Genomic DNA, 24,752 nt, shown 5'->3' with positions numbered 1-24,752 from the left:
GAACATGTTCGGAATCGGTCGCCGAATCTGAATTTGCCATATTCGTGCCGAATTTATGTCTTCTGAACATGTTCGGTCATTTCTACTCCCACTGACTCCAGTGATGTCCAGCGAATATTGAAAATACAATATTCGCTGCTGATCGTAATCGAAACCGAATTTTGAAAACTTTGCTCAACTTTACTAGTGGGTCACAATCTAAACTGCTTATAGGTAACCGTAAATTAGAGTAAAAAAAAAAAAAAAAAAAAGAAAGTTTATGAATAGTTAGGATCAAGAAAATGGAATACTTTCATACAGATTGTACAATGTGCATTAGATTAGGAGCACAGGCCCAGGGAGTCCCTGTGGGGCAATTGTGGTTAACAATAATTTATATCATATAAATATACATGGAGCTACATCCATCAGGGGAGATATCGGAGTACACCTGGCTATGTCAGACAGTCCCATAGTCAATGGAAAGAAAGGTGATGCAAACTCTTGGTCAACCCTCCATTCTATCGGGGCATTTCACAGCCTTGTTGTCAGGATCGGTGCAGTCCCTGCAGATAAGTAACAACTTGACAAGTGGGACCACCTGTCACGGGGCGACTGGCCCTGTGTGCTGTGACCCTGAATTCTCCTGACGTTCCCTATACAGGTTCTTTCAACCTGTCGCCGACCAGGATACCTCAGTCCCACACTTGGGAACTAGCAAGTGCGGACACTGGTCCCACCACTGTACTAATAAAACACCAAGGAAAATAACAGACAGGGAAAAAACAAACACTTAGCTTTATCTGCTGTCATGCACCGGACAGCAGAGTAAGGCACCCGAACACTGCCTCCAGCAAAAACACCACGGCTCCAGATAAGCTGCAACAGCACTACTCCAGATAGCTCCTCTCTTCAGAAACGTTGGTTTCCAAATGACCTGTATTACCAACAGTCAGCTGGTGTACCAGGTGACCTTATATAGGAAGGTGGGAGTGGTCTTCCCCAGCAGACTAACTAAACATGTAGTAACACCAGCGGCCACCGGGGGCAAAAACCTACCAGCAGACTAACTAAACTTGTAGTAACACCAGCGGCAACCGGGGGAGAAACTAATATTAACCCCAGATGGCCTAAAAGGATAAAAGTTTATATAACAGAATCCAGACACTGACACAGATCCAAAAATGGATCGTGACACCACCCTATTAATACGTGTGTTATGTAATAAAATTATTTTAAAAAAATCTCTAAGTAGAAGCATGCAGCCTATCCATAACTTGTCTTGCTCTTCTGTGTAGTGGTTACAATTTCAGTATAGTCAATGCTCTTTGTAATTAATAGCCCTGACTGAAACATTGTACCAAAGTAGCAGAAAAACTTGTGTGACTGGGCCTGATGTGCTTAGTTTTTTAACATCTCCTCATATGAAAGTTGGACTAGGTATCTACCGGTGTGCCGCTACCGACTGCAAACATGAGTGTTCTCATTTAGTAACAAAAATCTAATATCATGGAACTGGTGAAGAACTGAACCACTAAAGGGCCGTTTCCTAAATCGGTCGTAATCTAGAATTCGTAAAAGTAAAACGGGCCAAGTTTATTACGGAACATGCAGCTCTATATAAATTTGTCATTTGAAACTAAATGCTTTGCGCAGGCGTAAGTTTATATAAAAATTTATACCAGTTTCTGTTGTTAATAATTTCAGACATGTCTAAAAATAGAAAGAAGTAAATCATTATTGGCATAAAACAAGGAATACTTTTAATGTGTGTTGTCCAATATATGGACGACCACTTCTTAGATACTATATTACCCAGTGTGAAATATAATTAACGCACTGGCAGCATTCCAGCAATGTTGGCGCCGGGTCTCCAGGGGATTACTCACGCTGCATTTTGTTCCACACATTTTCAAGTGTAAAAAAAAAAACAATTCCCTTTTGACAAAGTGAATTAGATTTCTGAAATCTCATGCCCACGTTACTTATTTTTTTCTGTGCGGACTTGAACCAATAAAGCAATTTTTTTTCAAATCTGCAGCATGTCAGTTCTTTCAGCGGTTTTCACTCACTCAAATGAATGGGGAGAAAACTCACAAAAACGCATAAAAATTGCATGCATTTCAAGCAGCATTTTTTCCGCCAACACTGCAACAACAATATCTCGTGAGCAACTCAAGTCCCAACGCCAGCATCTCTAGAACAGCGCTGGTGCGGTAGGCAAGTGTCTGTTAATTTTATTTTACACCTGAGAATATAGTATTTAGGAAAGGATTGTCCAAGTAGTGGACAACCCCTTTAAAAGATATATCCGGGACTTTGTGAAAAACAAAAAAATGTACCTAAGTACTAACAGGCTAGTAGGTGCTACCTACCTGCTTGTGCCCATCACCGTTTTCCGCCGGCACAGAGCAGTCAGACTTCCACTGACATCATGTCAATAGAGAGGCAGTTTATTTTCCTGTTGACAGGGCAGGCTACTGGTGTCATGCTGATTGACAGCTGGCTCCTCACTGCTTAATTGGAGGAAGCTGTCAATCAGCATGACGTCAGTAGTCCCGCCATGTCAACTTGAAGAGAAACTGCTGCTCTGTTGACAGAAAGCAGGTGAATCTGTGGCAGGAGCTTTCAGTGACCGGCCCTAGGCACACCAGGCAGGTAGTTGAGCCTGTCAAGGCCCTTTTACATTTAGCGATGCACCAGCGATCCGACCAGCGATACGTCCCGGTCAGGATCGCTGGTGCATCGCTAAATGATCGTTAGTGAGCTGTCACACAGAAAGATCTCACAGCGATGCAGCAGCGACGCAGCGCACGATACTCAACTTTCACACACAGCGATCCTGGCGTCCTCCCGCCCGCCTCCACGCGTCGCTCGTCGTCACAGCAGGAAGCCCCAGCAGGAAGCTGACGAGAAAAGGAGCCGGACATTCTCGCGCGATCAGCGATAACCAGCGGGGGAGCCGGTCGGAGGTAAGTATCAAACATAGCGATATCGCTAGCAATATCGCTATAAATATCGCTATAACGTCACAAAATCGCTGACATTATAGCGATATCACTAGCGATATCGCCATGTGTAAAACCCCCTTTAGTAACTACATGACTGTTAGTGATTAGGCACATTTTTTTTTTTTTTAAGTCCCAGATATCCCCTTTAATTCAATTATCCAAACGCTCCAGTAGCTTGCCACAATGGATCAGTCTAGAATTTATGCTGCTTAGCTTACAGTATATTGTTCAGATCTATTAAAACAAAGAAACGAAAGTTCATAGAAATCTTTGTTCCCCGATTATATGCCCATTTAAACAGGCTGGCAATCATTCGACTAGTAAGTAAAACGCCCGTTAGTTGGAAACGATGGCTTTTCAGTGATATGAACCTAGAAAAAAATGCTCCAGTGCTGAGAGGGATTAATCGGCCATGTTTAGGGCTAGGTTTAGTAAACAGCTGAAGAGTGGCTGTTCACCATAACTCCAGCACAGGCTGGAATCCAGAGGATAAATACATAGCCTTCTGTCTCATTTAGGGTTGGGTGTGCCTGGAGATGGGTGCTCCAGAGCTGTATTTGAGGATAAGGAAAGTTGAACTTTTTTTTTTAAGTTTGCTTCCTGAGCAGGCGGATACCGGAAGCAACATGGATTGTGCCATTTGTTTTGTTTTCCAGTTAGGCCAGAAATGCGATGTTTATATTGCTAACCCTAGCCTGGTTTATGCTATAGCTCAATAAACGAGTGGGAAATTTAAAGAGACAGTGTTCCTTTGTCTACCTCTATGAGCGGCCGAGTGACCGGATCTACCACAGTTGGTGGAGAACGCGGAAACTTCCCCATGGAGCACGTGTGACAGCTGTGGATAGCCTGCATGTCTTGGGTGAAGGTGGGAGTGAGCCAGAAAGCAAAGTCAGACAGCATGGAGGAGCTGATCGAGCATTTGGTCCAAGCCCAACACCAGCAGCAGTGTATTTTTGACTGAATTCGACAGGGTAGCAGAACATGAGAAGATGCCTCCGGAGCAGTGAGAAGAGGTGCTGCCCCCCTATTTAACTGGTAAACCCCAAAAGGGCTTATTATGACCTGGCCTTACAGGATGCACAGGAGTATGCCAAATTAAAAACTTAACTATTGGCACGCTCAGGAGGGACTACTCTGTTAGAGCTCAAAGGGTCACCTTTGACCCAAGGGAAAGAAAGACTTGGGTATACTAACAGATCACAGACTGAATATAAGTCAACAGTGTGATGCAGCAGCAAAAAAGGCAAATGCAATTCTAGGATGTATAATAATATTTATTTTTATATAGTGCCAACATATTCCGCAGCGCTTTACAGTTTGCACACATTATCAGTATTAACAGAAGCATACAGTTTAGATCACGTGAAGTCATTATTGCCCTCTACTCCTCTTTGGGCAGACCTCATCTGGAATACTGTGTACAATTTGGGCACCACATTTTAAAAAAACACATCAACAAACTGGAGCAAGTTCAGAAGAGAGACCAGAATGGTGACCAGTCTGCAAACCATGTCTTATGAGGAAAGATTGCAGGATTTGGGAATGTTTAGCTTGCAAAAGAGAAAACTGAGAGGAGACTTAATAGCGGTCTACAAATATCTCAAGGGCTGTCACATTGTAGAAGGATCATCTTTATTCTCATTTGCGCAAGGAACGACTAGAAGCAATGGGATGAAACTGAATGGGAGGAGACACAGATTAGATATTAGAAAAAACCTTTTGACAGTTAGAGTGATCAATGAGTGGAACAGGCTGCCACGAGAAGTGGTGAGCTCTCCTTCAATAAAAGTCTTCAAACAAAGGCTGGACAGACATCTGTCTGGGATGATTTAGTGAATCCTGCTTTGAGCAGGGGGTTGGACCAGATGGCCCAGGAGGTCCCTTCCAACTCTACGATTCTATGGTCCACCACTAGGCGTATTGCAGTTACAAACCCCCTCACTCCCAAACGATCAACCTATTACATCTGGTACATAAGCGGTTGCAGCCGGAGTCCTCCACTCCAGCCCAGATGGTCGAACGAGTTGTTATGGACAGAGTCATCCACTCCCTTCCTAGGCCGGTGCAGACCCGGGTTGCTCAGGGAGATCCCCGGAATGCAGACGACCAGGTTGGCCTAGTGGAAAGTACCAGGTGGTTGAGAAGTCCTTAAGGAAACTGGGCAGTAAGGGGCTTGACTCTCAAAAGAGGGGTAATAGAGCCACAATTGGGGTGAGTCCGAGGTTCCAAGGGGTCGCTGAGGGGGTTGCCAAAGGCCGCTGGAAAGGACAATTTTTTTGGAGAGGTCATGGTCCTAGGCATATAGCCATCCGCTGTGCCATGTGCACCGAACAGATGGACTGCAGTCTAGGGCGGCACAATTCATATTATGCATACCTAGCTTGCAGTGTGGACTATCAGCACTTTGAGAGGCCTAAGGTGTGTCTCATAACAATAAATGGACACTGGTGTCTGGACTCTTGGACTCGGGGAGTTTGGTAACCCTGATATGGGTCAAACTCCACCATCAGTTGATTGCCTGAAAATTTTGGGGAGTCCACGGTATTCATGGTGACGCCAAGGACTACCTCATTGCTAGAATGACTATAAAAATGAACTGTGGCACCAAGCCCTATGAGGTCAGAGTAAAGACCTGCTGTATACCCAGTAATAATAGGGCGGAACTTTAGCTTGTTCTGGGACTTATGGGGAGAGGCACGGGCACCAAGTTACTCAGATAGGAGCAAGTTCAACCATGAAGAATCCCTGTTGCAGCGGGAGGTGGAGGAGTTCCTCCTGTATGTCCTTCCTGGCAACCAGGATGAGACGGTGACCAATGAGGCAGAGATTTCTGAGTTAAGGGGGTTTCTTGGGGGAGGGGGGGGATTTTGGGACTGCTCAAATGAGAACCTTACATGGGACAATGTTACTGTAATTAATGTGGTTTCCCAAGAGCTGGGGGTCGACACCAGGTTTCCATATTTCGCAGTAAGTGAGGATTTACTACATTGGGTAACTAAACTGAGAGGGGAAGTATTAGAGCAGCTGCTAGTACCAGGATCCTATAGGCGCAGGGTGCTAGACCTGGCCCATTCCCATGTCTTGGGAGGGCAACTGGACATAGACAAAACCCAAGCATGGGTACTTCAATGGTTCTACTGGCCTGGGTGTCACCAAGAGATTGTTAAATTATTGTTGGTTATGTGCTACCTGTCAGCTAATTGCTCCCGTCTCCCATTTCCGCAATCCACTAATGCGTTTACCCATTATAAAGGTCCCATTTGACTGGATTGCCATGGACCTTGTCAGGTCCCTAGTTAAATCTGCCAGAGGGCACCAATATATCCTAGTGATCATGGACTATGCAACACGGTAACCGGAGGCAGTACCATTGAGAAATTCCTCCGTCAGGAGCATAGCCCAAGAGCTAGTTCATATTTTCTCCTGGACACCATTCAGGTCCAAGGTAATGGGAGAGATATGTAATGAACTCCAGATTACACAACTTGGTGTACCATCCGCAGACGGACAGCCTGGTGGAGAGTTTCAATAATACCTTGAAGTCTGTGCTTAAGAAGGTCGTGGAAAAGAATGGCCAAGATTAGGATTGCCTGCTCTTGTACTTGTTGTTCTCTGGGTTCTCATACGGACAGCACCCCTGAGGACTTCTGGATTTTGTGAAGGAGATCTGGGAAGCCGAGGCTACACCCCACTGAAGTATCCTTGAGCATGTGGCCCAGATGCAGGACAGGATCACGAGGATGATGCCTATCGTGAAGGACAGCTTCCTTCAAGCACAAGAGGCCCAGGCAAGGATCTACAATCCGTAGTCGAGGTGGAGAAAATTTTGGCCCTGTAAATCAATTGTTGGTCTTGATCCTCACGGTAGAAAGTAAATTCCTATCCAAGTGGCAGGCGCCATACGAGGTGGTTAAGAAGCTGAGTGACGTCAACTACAAGGTCACCAGCCTGAAAGAAGAAAACCGTATCAGGTGTACCACTTCAACCTGTTTAAACCATGGCAAGACAAGGAACTGGTGGAAGCTACGTGCTTGGGGGCCAATCCGGAAGCCAAGATTAAGGATGTCACAGTGGCAGAGACACTGCCACCGGCCCAGAAACAACATTGCCGAGAACAGCTTCAGTGGAATCGGGACCTGTTTTTGAAGTTGACAGGACATACGCAGGTTGTGGAGCATGAAATAATGATGGAACCGCATGTGCGGGTGAACCAAAAGCCATATAGAAGCCCAGTACGAGGTGATTAGAAGGAGGTGAGGAGAATGTTCCTATGTCTACCTCTATGATCAGCCGAGTGACCTGATCTACCACAGCCCGTAAACAACCGGTGATTATTATTGCTATTTAACAGTTACATACATTAAATACCACACTACAAGGTGACAAATATTAAAGTTCTAAAACCAGTCAGTATCTCTGACCATGATCATGAGAGGAAATACATGACACAAGTGTCTTATGAGTCAGTGGAGAGTACGTCACATGATCCGTCCGAACTATGCAGTCATAAACCTGATATCTAAGTATGGGGTTTCCCTTTATCAGTTATGGTTTCTGGTTTTATCATCATGGCTATGGGTATCTCAATGGTTAAATAGGGTATTGATGATAATGTAATTACTAAAATTATGTTTTACGATTCTTAAAAGCTAAAAAGGAATGTCCTATCGAGCACACAAATGGTCTCACCCAGGCCCTGCCGCCTAAATACATCTGGGTGGTAGAAGAAGACACTAGCATTACAACGGGTCATCATACGTTATGCATTGGGGCCAAATTTGAATTTAAAACTAAAAACTGGCTCCAAAATAATAGACAAAGATTATGTAAAATGGCCATATACAGAAATGTCTAATGTTCACCCAAACACACAGGATTGCTCCATAAAACGGACCTGTACCTGTCACGTCAGCACTGTGATATACATGCGATCCGTTCATGGAGAAAAAATAATTGCCAGGCACACATCTGTATGCTTCAGTACTTACTGGCATCCCTTTTTTTTTACTGTCTGACACATTGTAAACCGCAATGACCTAAAGAAATTGCACAACAGATACCTTTTCATAGTTACACAACTAATAAACGTACCAAAAAATGCGAGAGAACAGCACAATCCAATGTTATAGTAAGCAAAAAGAACACACCACTATACTGAAAGCCAGCAAAGTACTGGACAATACCAAGGAATCATTAGCCAGTCTGTACTATGGAAATGCACGTGACAGTTGCCAGAAACACAGAAAATGTGTTTGTGTACTGAGTTGTCAGCAATCAAATCTTTACAAAGTTATGGCAACAGAAGATCCCTTTAAGCCTCAGGTTTTACTGCCTGTCCACTGTAAAAATGTCTTACTTACTATGATCTGCCATTGCATAAAAGCAACATCTACAGTATCATCAGTAGAAAGTATTGCCCTCACATAGATCTATTTTTGTAAAAATTACACATATCAAATAGACTATGTCATAAAAGCCATGATGTAAGGTCCATATTATGTATCATACACAAGTGGTACTCAAGCACAGACAAGCACTTCTAGGGGACTTGCTGTGCCTTGCTGTCTGGGAGAGATGTAATTTTGCCAAGCTTTGTAATAAACAGACCAAACACTGGGCATAATGTACCGTAAGCGAGCACACGGATCAGAAAGGCCAGCTTTCCCCGGATCATTCCAAAAATGAAATCAATGACGGTAGCTGATTGAGAGTTTCTAAACTTCAAACTTTCCATCTATACATCTATTGAATCCTAATAACAGTTAGCATACATTGGAACCACTGGCAAGGTGTCAGATGTCAAATGTGAAAATAGACCGTCAGTACTACGACAGTGGTGGGCATCAAATTCGGTGCCTGAAGATGAGCAGAGAAGACCTGAGAATGTATGCTGGTCACCATGCCTTCCACTTGAGACCTGATATCACACCTGCCCGCTATAGAGCTACAGTGACATCTTTTAGATCAGGTAGTGAAGACCTCATATTTCTCCTGTGTGTGTTCCAATTTACTAAATTTGTACATTTTTGATGGGGTACTTGACTGGCAATCCAACACTGGGTCCATTTTGCCCAAATCTGGCTTAGAAGAAAATGTATTTGATATATTTTACTCACATAGCGCCATTAATTCCACAGCGCTTTACAGACATTATCATTGTCCCGATTGGGGCTCACAATCTAGATTCCCTATAAGTATGTATATGGAGTGTGGAAGGAATCTGGAGAACCTGTAGGTAACCGACGCAAATACGAGGAGAACATATAAACCCCTTGCAGATGTTGTCCTTGGTGGCATTTGAATCTGGGACCCAGCGCTGCAAAGCAACAGTGCTAACCACTGAGCCACCGTGCTGCCCAGAATCATTGCCTACTATATTAATTAGATGTTTTACAATTTGGAAGTTAACTGCTAACCTTCATTGTTAGTATACCATATATAACAGCTTTATGGGCAGGTCCTCATTTCTGTGATACTTGACCTTATTTTGTAGCACCCAGCTGCCTTCACATCCCATAGTGCCATGCTAAGCACTCTAACCAATAGGAAAAAAGCATCATATCCCACTCCTGACCTTCGTCGAGTATAATTTGTCTAAAGTGTAAAATATACTGTAAATGAATATTCTGTGCTGAAGGCAAAAACTATCCTGCTAGACTGAAAATATTACACTTACCCTAGCATAAAAAAAAAAAAATCATACCCCTAGAACCTACCGACTTAAAAACAGACAACTCAAGAACTAAAGCAGCATAAAGTATACGAACCATACACAAACCGAGAAAAACACACAGCCCTTCTGTGTCCAGTAGATCTCCCATTTACAGAATTAATGCGCGTCAGTCCCAGCTCCACCCTCCTCCCTGGACTTTGTAATGAGGGCAAAGATCCTTGTGTTACGGTATATAATTAGTGCCCACATAACACATCAATGGTATGAAGCATATGAAAAAACAACACTAATCCGCTCTCACTTATTCCATAAACTGCATGGCATAACAACTTCCACCATCAGCAGATGGCTGATCTAGAACCATTTCTCTTCTAGCCACTGAAAACAATCAGAAATAAATCACCATAAAAATGCCACACATAAAGCAGTTAAAGTCAACCCAAGACATTTCCATCCAAGAGTCTCAGACGTCGGCATTGGCTTCACCACTAGCTGCCAATAAGAGGTCAATGAGAAGAGACACACATTGTACTATGCATTTACCATGTGCTAAATTATAAAGAACGTAGGAATGAAATTATGGAAAATCAGCAACACAATAGGATGTGAATAAGAAGGTAATGAATCTATCAATGATGGGGGGAAACCTTTTCAAAACAATTCCACTCCCTGCAAGCCCTCAAATTATTTCCAGCACCAACTTACTAACCTGAAATCTTTCTCATCATATCTATTGAAGTATGTCGGAACTATGTCCCTGCTCACCCCCACAACCTAGGTGACTCACTTGATAGCTCAATTTAGGCAGAACAATGGAGGAACAGCCTCAGGTTTCTTAACCTTAGAGCGTTGTCAGCCAAGCATTGTCTCTCAACTCCTCCATATACATGATTGCTCAGCTTGTTAATATGTTCCCTACAAAGGCCCCGTCTCACATAGTAAGATCGCTAGCGTGATCGCTGATGTGTCACCGATTTTGTGACGCAACAGTGATCTTTCCAGCGATGTCGCTGCATGTGACACGCAGCGGCGACCACCCCCCTGCCCCCGGATATCGCCGATCGTGCTCGAATATCCTGGGCCATTTTTTCATCGTCGGCGTCCCGCTGGCCAGCATGCTGTGTTTGACAGAACTCAGGGATGCAGGCTGGAATCGTTCAGAATAGCTGCTGTTTGACAACGCACCAGCGATCCTTACCAGGTCGTATCGCTGGTGTGTCGTTGAAGAGATCTGCCTGTTTGGCAGCTTACTAGCGACCATGTAGCGACGCACCAGCGATCCCTACCAGGTCGTATCGTTGTCGGGATCGCTGGTGCGTCGCTATGTGAAACGGGATCCTACGATGAGTAGAATTACGAACTCCCACTATGGCAGAGGCTTACTTAGTAGGAGAATAAAAGATTAAAATGCCCAATTATTATGTCCACCTGTTGTGGGAAAGTCAGGAAGCGATCATACACGTCAAGCGGTCTGTGGTTTGGGCTAACTTTAATGTGTGTAAGGGCCTTTAATACGGTCCATGATTATGGCTAGCAGGTATAACAGCCCAAGTCCGGAGGGCAAACGGTACTCCTAGGTGAACTTGAAAATTATGGAGAATGGAAGTGAAAAGTGAAGGGGCAACTGAAAATTAAATGCAGATTACTGGGTGATGAAGAAATAGAAGAACAGACACGTGAAGTTTTCCTTATTCTGTACTCACGGTTGGAAGTGATCAGTCGTATGAAGGGACAACCACATTCCTCTTTTTATCAAGGGGTTATATTAACAAGTCGTACACTTAAGGCCCCCATACACATTAGATAGCTGTTTGTCAGTCAAAAGCATAGGCTGTTGAAATTTCAACGGCCAGATCCCTATATATTAGACTGTTGCCTATCCCACCAATATCGTCTGACTTTAGTCTATTGCTTACGGGGACCTTTAGATGGTACAATTTGAGTCCATCAGCTTTATTAGGACATCCCTAAAACCACTCCACAGCTTACACTCCACAATTAAGACATACCGGTATATATTATTAAACAAATGAATAAAGATTTAGAAATGATATAACATTTAAAAATTACCCAACTGTAACCTTCACCATGTTGGCTTACCTCCCCTGGGGCTAATTTAAGAAAAGCATCCAGAAGATAAACTGTTTTGCCTACCATTGGAACCAATCACAGTGAAGCGCTCATTTTCCAGAACTGTTTAACCCCTTCAACCCCAAGGGTGGTTTGCACGTTCATGACCGGGCCAATTTTTACAATTCTGACCACTGTCCCTTTATGAGGTCATAACTCTGGAACGCTTCCATGGATCCCGGTGATTCTGACATTGTTTTCTCGTGACATATTGTACTTCATGTTAGTGGTAAAATTTCATTCAAATAACTTGCGTTTATTTGTGAAAAAAACGGAAATTTGGCGAAAATTTTGAAAATTTCGCAATTTTCCAACTTTGAATTTTTATGCCCGTAAATCACAGAGATACGGCACACAAAAAAACTTGATAAGTAACATTTCCCACATGTTTACTTTACATCAGCACAATTTTGAAACCAAAATTTTTTTTTTTGTTAGGAAGTTATAAGGGTTAAAAATTGACCAGCGATTTCTCATTTTTGCAACACCATTTTATTTTTACGGACCACATCACATTTGAAGCCACTTTGAGGGGTCTATATGATAGAAAATACCCAAAAGTGACACCATTCTAAAAACTGCACCCCTTAAGGTGCTCAAAACCACATTCAAGAAGTTTATTAACCCTTTAGGTGCGTCACAGGAATTTTTTGAATATTTAAAAAAAAAAAAAAAAAACGAACATTTAACTTTTTTTCACTAAAAAAATACTTCAGGTTCAATTTTTTTTATTTTACCAAGGGTAACAGGAGAAATTGGACTGCAAAAGTTATGGTGCAATTTGTCCTGAGTACGCTGATACCTGATATGTGGGGGGGAACCACTGTTTCGGCGCATGGCAGACCTCAGAAGGGAAGGAGCGCCGTTTGACTTTTACAATGCAAAATTGGCTGGAATTCAGATCGGACGCCATGTCGCGTTAGGAGAGCCCCGGATGTACCTAACAGTGGAAACCCCCCCCCCCCCCCCAAGTGACCCCATTTTGGAAACTAGACCCCCCCCAAGGAACTTATCTAGATATGTGGTGAGAACTTTGAACCCCCAAGGGCTTCACAGAAGTTTATAACATACAGCCGTACAATTAAAAAAATCATATTTTTTCCACAAAAATGATCTTTTCACCCTCAATTCTTATTTTTCCAAGGGTAACAGGACCCTAAAAGATATTGTGCAATTTGTCCTGAGTACGCTGATACCCCACATGTGGGGGGTAAACCACTATTTGGGCGCATGGCAGAGCTCGGAAGGGAAGCAGCGCCATTTGACGTTTTTGGCTGGAATTGAGATCGGACACCATGTCGCGTTTGGAAAGACCCTAATGTACCAAAACAGTAGAAACCCCCCACAAATGACACCATTTTGGAAACTAGACCCCCCAAGGAACTTATCTAGATGTGTGGTGAGCACTTTGAACCCCCCAGTGATTCACAGAAGCTTATAACGACCGGGCGTGAAAATAAAAATATCGTAATTTTTCAACAAACATCTTTTAGTCCCCATTTTTTTTATTTTACCAAGGGTAACAGGAGAAATTGGACCCCAAAAGTTGTTGTCCAATTTGTCCTGAGTACGCTGATACCTCATATGTGGGAGAAAACTACTGTATGGGCACACGTCGGGGCTCGAAAGGGAAGTAGTGACGTTTTGGAATGCAGACTTTGATGGAATGGTCTGCGGGTGTCATGTTGCTTTTGGAGAGCCCCTAATGTACCTAAACAGTGGAAACTCCCCACAAGTGACCCCATTTTGGAAACTAGACCCCCTAAGGAACTTATCTAGATGTGTGGGGAGCACTTTGAACCCCCTAGGGCTTCACAGAAGTTTATAACGCCTGGGCGTGAAAATAAAAAAATCATTTTTTTCCACAAAAATGATATTTTTGCCCCCAATTTTTTATTTTTCTAAGGGTAACAGGAGAAATTGGACCCCAAAAGTTGCTTTGCAATTTGTCCTGAGTATGCTGATATCCTGTATGTGGGGGTAAAACACTGTTTGGGCGCATGGCAGAGCTTGTAAGGGAAGGAGCACCATTTGACTTTTTCCAACGCAGAATTGGCTGGAATTGAGATCAGACGCCATGTTGCATTTGGAGAGCACCTGATGTGCCCAAACAGTGGAAACCCCCCAATTATAACTCCAACCCTAACCCCAACACACCCCTAACCCTAATCTGAGCCCTAGCCCTAACCGTAATGGAAATAAATACTTTTTTTTAATTATTTTTCCCTAACTAAGGGGGTGATAACGGGGGGTTTGATTTACTATTTATGGCGGTTTTTATGTTTGGCAGCTGTCGCACGCTAAAAGACGCTTTTTATTGTAAAAATAGTTTTTGCATCACCACATATTGAGAGCTATAATTTTTCCGTATTTTGATCCACCGAGTCATGTGAGGTCTTATTCTTTGTGGGACGAGTTGACGTTTTTATTGGTACCATTTTCGGGCACGTGACATTTTTTGATCACTTTTTATTCCAATTTTTGGGACGCAGAATGAACAAAAACCAGCGTTTCATGAATTTCTTTTGGGGGGGTGCGCGCTTACACCGTTCCGCGTGCGGTAAAATTGATAAAGCGGTTTTATTCTTCGGGTCAGTACGGTTACAGCAATACCTCATTTAGGTTTTTTTTGATGTTTTGTCGTTTTTTTGCAATGAAAACAATTTTATGTAAAAAATAATTATTTTTGCATCGCTTTATTCTGCGAGCTATAACTTATTTTTTTGCGGATGACGCTGTATGGCGGCTCGTTTTTGCGGGACAAGATGACGTTTTCAGCGGTACCATGGATATTTATATGCGTCTTTTTGATCGCGCGTTATTGCACTTTGTTCGGTGGTATGATAATAAATCATTATTTTTTGCTTCGCTTTTTATTTTTATTTTTTAAGGGGTTCGCTAAAGGGGTTAACTAATGGCACAGTTTTATAGGGTGGGTCGCTACGGACGTGGCGATACCAAATATGTGTACTTTTATTGTTTTTTTTTATTTTCAAAAAATGAATTTATTGGGGAATATTTTTTTTTTTTACTAATTTATTTAGCGATTTTTAAAAAATTATTTTTACACTTTTTTTTTTTTTAACTTTATTACATAGTCCCAGGTGGGACATCACTGTCCTGTGACAGATCGCTGATCTGTCACATCACAGATCACTGTGACAGATCAGCAATCTGTCACAGGCAGTTCTGCAGACTTCCTCATGCCTGCGCTTTGCAGGCAGTGAGGAAGTCAGCTCCCTACAGGCCCCCGAAGGCCCCCGTCGCCATCTTGGATCCGGGGGCCTGTAGGGAAGGAGTCCCCCACAGCAGCGCTGCACATTGCGCTGCCGTGGGGGGCTCAGGGAAGCACGGAGGGAGCCCCCTCCCTGCCGATGCTTCCCTTTAACCCCCGGTACACCGCGATCGTGTTTGATCGCGGTGTACAAGGGGTTAACGTGTCGGGGGCGGTCCGTGACCGCCCCTGACACATTGTGCTGGGTGTCAGCTGTGATAATCAGCTGACACCCGGCCGCGATCAGCGGCGCTCACCACGTGAGCGCCGCTGATCGCGCTAGACGTACCATCCCGTCCATGGGCATAGGGGCCCAGGTCCCATGGACGGGATAGTACGTCTGATGTCAGGAAGGGGTTAAAGATGAAACCTGGTTGCTAAATATTTTTACAAAACAAAGCTCAAATTTATTCATTCAAAAACTTTCTTTTGCTGAAAACTATGAATGTATGTGTTGATCATAGCAACCAATTTCAGCACAACTTTCATTTGTTTTAATGCTCATGAAAATTTAAAGGATCAATTAATTTTCAATTCTTCTCCGACTCTACCTAGAGTCCAGAACCACTTGGTTCTTATTAACGCAAATCATTTTTCTGGCCTTGTTCCAACCTTAAAATCTACATCACCATAAGAAACACTCCATCTCTATATATAAAAGTGTGTGCGTGTGTGTGTGTGTGTGTGTGTGTGTGTGTGTATCACCAACCAATCACGAAGCATCTTTCATTTCACCAGAGCTGTTCAAAAGAAGCGGAGCTGTGATTGTTTGCAAGGAAAACTGTTGCTCATGGCAACCAATCACAGCTCAGCTACTTTTAACCAGCTCTGGTGAAATGAGAGATGCTTAGTGATTGTTTGCACGGAAAACTGTTGCTCATGGCAACCAATCACTAAGCATCTCTCATTTCACCAGAGCTGGTTAAAAGTAGCTGAGCTGTGATTGGTTGCTATGACCAACAGTTTTCCCACTTGACAACACCTCAGCAGACACTGACATGGTGGGAGAAATATAGCGTCCCTGGGAACATAAGCTCCCAGCCATTGTCTGCCCCCCTGAAAGGAGCAGAGAGCACATGACAGAAATGAATCCCCCCTCCCGTACCCATATAACCATCACTCATCCTCCATCCCGTAGGCAATTCTTCCCTCTTAAAGGGATCTTTGGTATGGAAGTCAGAGCAAATTCATCCAGCGCTTTGGTTCTAACCCCAGGCCTCTCTTAAAGGGATCTCCGTTATGGAAGTTAGGACCGTTCCACTCAGCTCTGTGGTTCTGACCCCAGGGTCTCTTAAAGGGATCATTGGTATGGAATTTAGGGCAAATAAACTCTGCGCTTTGGTACTGCCCTTCTTAAATGGATCTCCGGTATGGAAGTCAGGGCAAATCCATCCAGCGCTTTAATTCTGACCCCAGGCCTTTCCTAAAGGGGTCCAGGCTCTCTTGAAGGGATCTCCTGTATGGAAGTTAGGGCAAATCCCTCGGCGCTCTGATTCTGACCACAGGTTTCTATTAAAAGGATCCACGGTATGGAAGTTAGGGCAAATCCACTCAGCGCTCTGGTTCTGACCCAAGTCCCCTCTTAAAGGGATCCTCGGTACGGAAGTGAGGGAAAATCCACTCTGCGCTTTGGTACTGACCCCAGGCCTCTCTTAAAAGGGATCTCCGTTATGGAAGTTAGGGTCAATCCCTCAGTGCTCTGATTCTCACCCCAGGCTTCTATTAAAGGGATCATTGGTATGGAAGTCAGGGCAAACCCACTCAGCGCTCTTGTTCTGACGCCAGGCCTCTCTTAAGGGGATCCCCGGTATGGAAGTTAGGACCGTTCCACTCAGCGCTCTGGTTCTGACTCCAGGCTGACGGGATGATGTGGGATATTAGGAGTAGTAGTCCGGAGGCTCTGGCTGACAGGATGAGATGATGTGGTATATTATAGTGAATGTGGCTATGCGGAATGGGCGGGGGTCTACACTCAGCTTTATATATATAGATATAATCATAATTTGTTATAACTAACCGTAGTTAGTTACTATGCCCGGGCAGCGCCCGGCTCTTCAGCTAGTTCCACTATGAAATTGGATTAAAAAAAAACAAAAAAAAAAAACCCCACAACAAGTAGTCCATCTAATCCAATATTCATTATATACAGTAACAGAGTCACACAACATACTATGGTGACCATCTTAACCAGTCCAATTTTGCCCATTTCACCCCAAATACAATGGCCAAGGCCCAAAATCTTAGCGCACAAAGAGAGAAAACAACTCTTAATAGGAAGCAGATATTTAAAGACGCTTGTCCTATGATAAGGACCACAAGTTCATCTTTTTTTCATCTTCTTGTCCTATCTGACACTGGCACACTTGTGACATCAATATGTCGTCAAGTATTTCCGTAGCAACCACCAAGATGTAGAGCTCACGACTTCCACATTTGGGACACAATGCAAGTGAAGATAGTGCTCAGTTTTGTAGCTTTAGTAACAGGAACTAATTAATGGCTACCGGGATGTTGGTTGATAACAAGATCGGCAGGAATCAGTTAAAGAGTTTCGTGTATCAAAACATCTTACAAGACCTGGGTGCTCTTTTCGGCACAACAACCAATCACAGTACAGTGTCCACTTTTTAAGCAGCACTGGAAAAATATCTAATTTATGTATCAGCTGCATCGAAATAATGTGAAGTCTAAATAATGATCCAAAGGAGACTTTGTAAATGCTAAGCTGATGTGCTACCAAGGAGGAACACTCGGAAAATATACCAGGACAAACAGTACTGTGCAAAGGCCAGATGTGAAAAAAATGCTGCAAAGTAAAAATACTTTCAAAAGTAACAGAATTACCCGTATATACTCGAGTATAAGCCGACCAGAGTATAAGTTGAGGCACCCAATTTTGCCACGGAAAACTGGGTAAGTTTATTGACTCGAGTATAAACCGGGTATGCATAGTCCCCTCATCCCTGTCCTGGTATGCATGACTCCCCAATCCCTGTCCTGGTATGCATGGCTCCCCGGTCTCATCCTGGCATGCATGGCTCCTTATCCCCTATCCTACTCACCCACCAGCGTGCCCTGCAGTGTTTCGGCATCTTCGCAGAACCTCGATGGTTCCGGCTTCCAGCAACTCTTCTGGCGCAATCATGTGGCGCCGATCCTTAAGGTAATGAATATGCGCTCCACGCCTATGCGAGTGGAGACGCGTGCATATTCATTACCTTAATGAGCGGTGCCACGTAATTGTGCCAGAAGAGCTGCTGGAAGCATGGAGATGCTGCAAAGATGCCGGGACCACCTAGATACTGCGAGGGCACGCTGGTGGGCGAGTAGGATGTCTTCTGGAAGCCGGTGGCTGTCACTGTGCGCTGCTATAAGAGAAATGAATATTAATTTGTCTTTAGCAATGGGCACAGTTACAGCTGCAGCCACTGGCTTCTGCCTCCTAAGGCCTGTTTCACACTTCCGTTTTTGACCATCAGTCAAAATCTGCCGTTTTTGCAAAAAAACGGATCCGCCATTTTTTTGGCGGATCCGTTTTTTTTCCCCATTGACTTGCATTACCGGCAGATCTTGACGGATGGCCATTCGTTGGATCCGTTTTTTTGCGGATCCGTAAATTTTTTTGCGTCCGCCGAGATGCCTGGACGGACCATGTAACTTTTTTTTTTTTACTGCAGGATCCGCATTTTATAGTGCACATGCCCGGAGGAATGAAGTCAGCCGGAAATTTAACCCTGAAATCATTTCTGGCGGACAGAGAGAAAAAAATCTCTCTCTCTCACCCTCCTTCCTTTTCCCGGGCAGCGGTTCCTTTAAAATTCTTCATTCGGCGGATCCGTCAATAAAACGGATCCGGTGGCATCCGTTCACATCAGTTAGGAGCGGATCCGCTTTCCGCCTTTTTGGCGGATTTTAACTGAAACAAAAAACTGAAGTATGAAACAGGCCTAAGACCCACTGCTCCCTCTCCCCCGCCGGCTTTCTGGACAACTGACTCGTGTATAAGCCGAGGGGGGCGTTTTCAGCACAAAAAAAGTGCTGAAAAATTCAGCTTATACACGAGTATATACAGTAATAGTTAATTTTTATCAATTAACAAAATGCAAAGTAAATGAGCAAAAGATAAATCAAATCAATATTTGGTGTGACCTCTCTTTGCCTTTGCCTGTGGATTTTGGTCCAATCATGGACCACAATGCACGGACTGGTCACAGGTCTCCCAAGGCCAATCTGTGCATTGGGATCTCTGGTCAGACCGAAGTCCACGAACATACAAACGCATGAGTCCTTAAGAACAGCATCCATTCTTCTAGATGCACTTACACAAAGTCAGGGATTTTTTCGGATTATAGTCAGGTGTATAAGTAACCAATTATACCAAACAGCAACAATCATAATTTCCTTATGTAGGTTGAAATAGTCATTAACTGACATGGAAAAGAGCCATTTAAGGAGGTTTAAAACTGAGTGAGGAATAAACTATGCTATAAAAGGCGAGATTGTTGTGTAGTTAAATTGCATTAGCAAGGTCTCTCCCAAAGAATTTGCAGCAGACTGGGGTTTCATGATGTGCTGGTCAAGCTCTTCTGAAGAAGCACCAAGAAATAGGCAACGTTGAGGTCTGTCGATACAGTGGTCAGCCAAGGAAACTTAGTACTGAAGATAAAAGACACATCAGGCTTACTTCCCTTCAAAATTGGAAGATGTTCAGCAGTGCCATCAGCTCATAAATAACAGCAATCAGTGGGACCAACTCAACTAGTTACATCCATCAATTGTTTTATGAAGACCTCTTCTTGCCAGACTTCAGCACAAAGAACTGCAGGCAAAATACATACTTTCATTGCATAAATAAGACCTAGTGACTCAACTATGCACTAAAACATTGAAAATAGGGTGCACAAAAATGGCAACAGGTGCTCTGGACCGATGAGTCAAAATGTGAAATATTTAGCTGTAACCGAATAAAGTTTGTTTGCCTAAAGGGCAAAGAGCGGTACAATGATGAGTGTCTGTTGGCAACAGTGAAGCATGGTGGAAGTTCCCTGGAAGTCTGGGCCTGCGTTTCAGCCACTGGATTTGGTCAAGATTAATGGTGTCCTTAATGGTGAGAAAAACACGCAGATACTTATCCATCATGCAGTATAATAAGGAAGGCATCTGATTTGCTCAAAATTTATTCTGCAGCAGGACAAAGACCCCAAGCATACAATCAGTTATTAAGAACTATCTTTATCGTAAAGAAGAGCAAGAAGAGAGACAGAGCCCTGATCTCGATATCACTGAGACTGTCTGGGATTAGACAGAAGGATTTGCCCAAGCCTACACCACAGAAGACCTGTGGTTCTCCAAGATGTTTGGAACAACCTCCCTGTCAAGTTCCTTCAGAAATTGTGTGCAAATGTACCTAGATTGTTTCATACTGTTTTTATAAGATTTGAATTAGATTTCCTTTTTCATTCATTTTGCATTTTATTGTTAGTTGATAGAAATGTTAATAGTTTAATTTTATTTTAATTTTTTAAAGCAAGCTTACTTCCATATCACTCTGGCACTGTACTGCACTTGTGAAGTTCAACCTCCTGAGGAACTAAAAACCCAAATCCATACTAGATGAAAGTCTTCTGAGCCTGCTAGCTGACAACTTTATGTGTATAGGTGCTTCCCACCTATCCCCCCGACTGATGATGTCGGGGAAGAGAAGGATCGGGCAGCCAGAATTTCAATGGCTTATCCTTTTCTTCTCAGGGAAGATGAGCTGTTGGCTTGTCAGAGGCTTTCTTCTCTCTGCCCACAGAAAACACATCAGCCCTCACGTGTATGGGGGAGGCAGGAGAGATACCTGTATTTATGCATGTCGAATAAACATTTGGCTGACAATTATCTCAGGTGTATGGACAGCTTAACGATTTTCACGTTTTATAAATGAGTGATTAGTAAAAAAAAAATAAACAAATTGTAAGAGGATTACAGTTCTCTGCTTTGATCCATCATGTATGGTCAATACTGCGCCAAGCACCACGGTCCATTGTGACATGTAGTATGATCACTATGTTTTCACAATAGCCTTCTTCTGTGATGACTACGGCGTACACTAATGTGTTCCACTCTTGACCTAATCTTTAAAGCATTTGTCTTTGTGATCGATCCTGATGCGTGTGATCAATAGTGTTTTCCATTACCCTCCTCCAGTACACTATATAGTGTTTGCCATTATCCACCAATACACATACAGTGTTTGCCATTATTCTCCAGTTCACTATATTTTTTTCCATTATCCTCCAGTACACTGCAGAGTATTTGCCATCAGCCACAAGCACAGTATATATTGCTTTCCATTACACTATATGTTGTTTTCCATTGTCCCCAGTACAATACACAGTGATTGCCATTATCATCCACCACTACAGTATTTGCAAGTATCCACCAGTATACTATAAAGGGTTTTCCATTATTCTCCAGTACACTATACACAAGTATATTCAGTTTCTGACAGGTTGGCGCTCAAGCCTATTATATATCGGTTCCCATAAACTCCATTTGACGACACACGATGGTCATACACCGCTCTGCTGGAATGACACTAATTACTTTTACAGTGCGTACTTTCTTGTAGTCCAGTCTTGCTGTCAGTGAGATGAGGCAGATCACTGGGTTCTGTATAGTAAGGACCAACATGGCAGTATTATGCAATACCATATCATGTTGGACCAGTTATGCAATGCTTGGCATACTCTTGGTCTCCGATGTAGGAGTGTTTATACGGACATACATTATCAGTTGTAGGCCAGTTCTGAATGCACGCGTCTCCGTCATACAGTATTCTTATTTAGCCCAATCGTGCATGTATAATACCATGTAGTCCAGTCTAGAGCGTGTAAGTATTTTATACACACCGCTTCTGCTCCAGTATTCCACTTTAGCTTGTGTAGGAGTTTTATAACCTTGCATTGTTATCTCATGTAGTCCATACTGTATTATCTCCTACAGTTCAATTCTGCATGTACATCACTTTCCACAGGCACTGTCATGTCTCATGGCGTTCTGGCTTGTATGTAGATCTACTTCATACACATGCGTTATCACATGTAGTACTATCATACAAATGCACCTGTGGTCCCATCTTGTTTGTAGATGTGTTGCATACAAGCTGCATTGTCACATCTCATATACTATCATACCCATGCATTATCACATGTCATGTATTATCATACAGATGCATGGTCACATCTCATATACTACTATCATACCCATGCATTATCACATCTCATATACTATCATACCCATGCATTATCACATGTCATGTATTATCATACAGATGCATGGTCACATCTCATATACTACTATCATACCCATGCATTATCACATCTCATATACTATCATACCCATGCATTATCACATGTCATGTATTATCATACAGATGCATGGTCACATCTCATATACTACTATCATACCCATGCATTATCACATCTCATATACTATCATACCCATGCATTATCACATGTCATGTATTATCATACCCATGCATTATCACATCTCATATACTACTATCATACCCATGCATTATCACGTCATGTATTATCATACAGATGCATGGTCACATCTGATACACCACTATCATACCCATGCATTATCACATCTCATATACTATCATACCCATGCATTATCACATGTCATGTATTATCATACAGATGCATGGTCACATCTCATATACTAATATCATACCCATGCATTATCACATCTCATATACTATCATACCCATGCATTATCACATGTCATGTATTATCATACCCATGCATTATCACATCTCATATACTACTATCATACCCATGCATTATCACGTCATGTATTATCATACAGATGCATGGTCACATCTGATACACCACTATCATACCCATGCATTATCACATCTCATATACTATCATACCCATGCATTGTCACATGTCATGTATCACTATGGGTGTTTCATAGACAAGCATTCTCATATCTCGTATGTGGTTGTACTTCATACACAGCCACGATCACATCAGGTATATATATATTGTATATCATACACCCACCATATGGTCCCGTCATTTATGGAGGCGAATGCTGCATACCTGCATATTGTCTAATTCTGTCTCGTCCATTCCTGCATGCATCATTATTTTGAGCTGTTGTATTCCGAGCTTGGACTGTGTATCAGTATTTTATCCTCTGTATTGTTCTTTCATTAGTCAGTTTCCCATGTTCCTGCACTCTCCCATACACTCCAGCCTCAGGGAGCGCCATTCTCCAGTGGGTCCCATGAGGCTCACTTTCACACCTGTCAGTACATCTCGCATCCATTACTTTATATAGAAGTATAGGGTAAGATATGGATTAATATTGTACTGTGGGCGATATCATGTTTATCGGCATCACATTATGTCGCGATCGTCGGAAGTATCCGCACTGTTCCCGGCGCCATGTGTACGAGCCTGTATTGCTATGGAGCCTAGTAGAAGTGTGCTAAAGGGTTTCTCACAATAATGAAGACGCTTCTCACCCATATCCCTTCTAGGTAAACAGTCTAGTGAGGAGGATGGAAGAATTATGTATGCAGCATAGACGCGAGGGAGAATGTGTGTACTGCAGATACCCTATATTATATATATATATATATATATATATATATATATATATATATATATATATATGGGAACACATCCTAGTACACTGTGTGGGTCAAGTGTTCCCTTTATTTTTTGAGCAGTATATATATATATATATATATATATATATATATATATATATAAATATAGCGGAAATGTAGGACCCCCTGTGGAAGCCCCCCGCACACGGTCCCCAGTACGTCATGTACCCCAGCCATCATTGTTGTGTACCGCGCACCTATCTTTACGCCGTAAAGCGCCAACACCAATATGACAGGACAATGCACGTGCTCTGTGCTCCCCGCTGCCATACACATGCCCTTGGACCCATGGTGCACCCCTTCCACCTCTCTGTCCCCCATGGCACAGTTGTGGCTCAGGACGCCCCCTCCCCCGCCGCATGTGGCCATTCCCAGTGCCCATCATTACCTGCCCTGGTCCTGCTCCCCGGAGGGTCTGCCGCAGCCCTCCAGTGTGAGGTGCCAGCGTTCTGCAGGGTCCGAGGAGGGAGCCCGACAACGTGGAGACGGTGTGTGTGTCTGCTGGCCGTGTGGTGTCAGCCTCCTCTCTCTGCAGCCATAGCGGGGATATAGTGAAACTTTATCCTCCAGCTCAGCCTCGTCTGTGCCGGTACCTCCCCCAGCTCCCCACCCCATAACCAGCCAGACCTGCCACCCTCCAGCTTAACCTCTCCTCTGCCAGTCAGGGCACAGCACACCGCCTGCTCAGTGACACAGCAAGGGTTAAGCGGAGAGCTCCCAAACCCCCTGACACCTCCAGTCCTCTGCTGCTCCTACAGCCATTACCCCTCTGAAATGTCACCATCTCTTTCGGTACAAGGGTTAAACTCACGGCTTTAACCCATTGATGTCTTCAGAGCTGGAGTGTTTGTTATGGAGCAATGGCGACTAATGATCTAACCTGCGGCAGAAGCGGCCGCACAGTGTGATTAATGGCCTTTGTCTTGTTTTGTAATCATTAGTCTGTTTAGCCAAGTCATGGCGACCCACTGACTCTATTAATTTCGTCGTCCCCCCTTCCCCACCCTC

At 43.4% G+C, this 24,752-nt stretch overlaps 1 protein-coding gene across 1 annotated transcript in view; it reads right to left on the bottom strand.

The window, feature by feature from the left end:
• The window catches only part of RARA (retinoic acid receptor alpha), a 147,239-nt gene extending 122,931 nt beyond the window's left edge, over positions 1–24,308 (bottom strand). Inside the window, exon 1 of the mRNA XM_073572617.1 lies at positions 24,133–24,308. The gene's annotated coding sequence lies outside the window, so the exon portion shown is untranslated. The remainder of the gene's footprint in view (positions 1–24,132) is intronic.
• Positions 24,309–24,752: the final 444 nt, after the last annotated feature.

This window comes from Dendrobates tinctorius, unplaced genomic scaffold (assembly GCF_039654945.1).
Source record: "Dendrobates tinctorius isolate UK_male_01 unplaced genomic scaffold, ASM3965494v1 ptg000032l, whole genome shotgun sequence".
Lineage (NCBI taxonomy): Eukaryota > Metazoa > Chordata > Amphibia > Anura > Dendrobatidae > Dendrobates > Dendrobates tinctorius.
The sequence above is the reverse complement of the archived record's forward strand: the minus strand, read 5'-3'. Positions and strand labels throughout refer to the sequence as shown.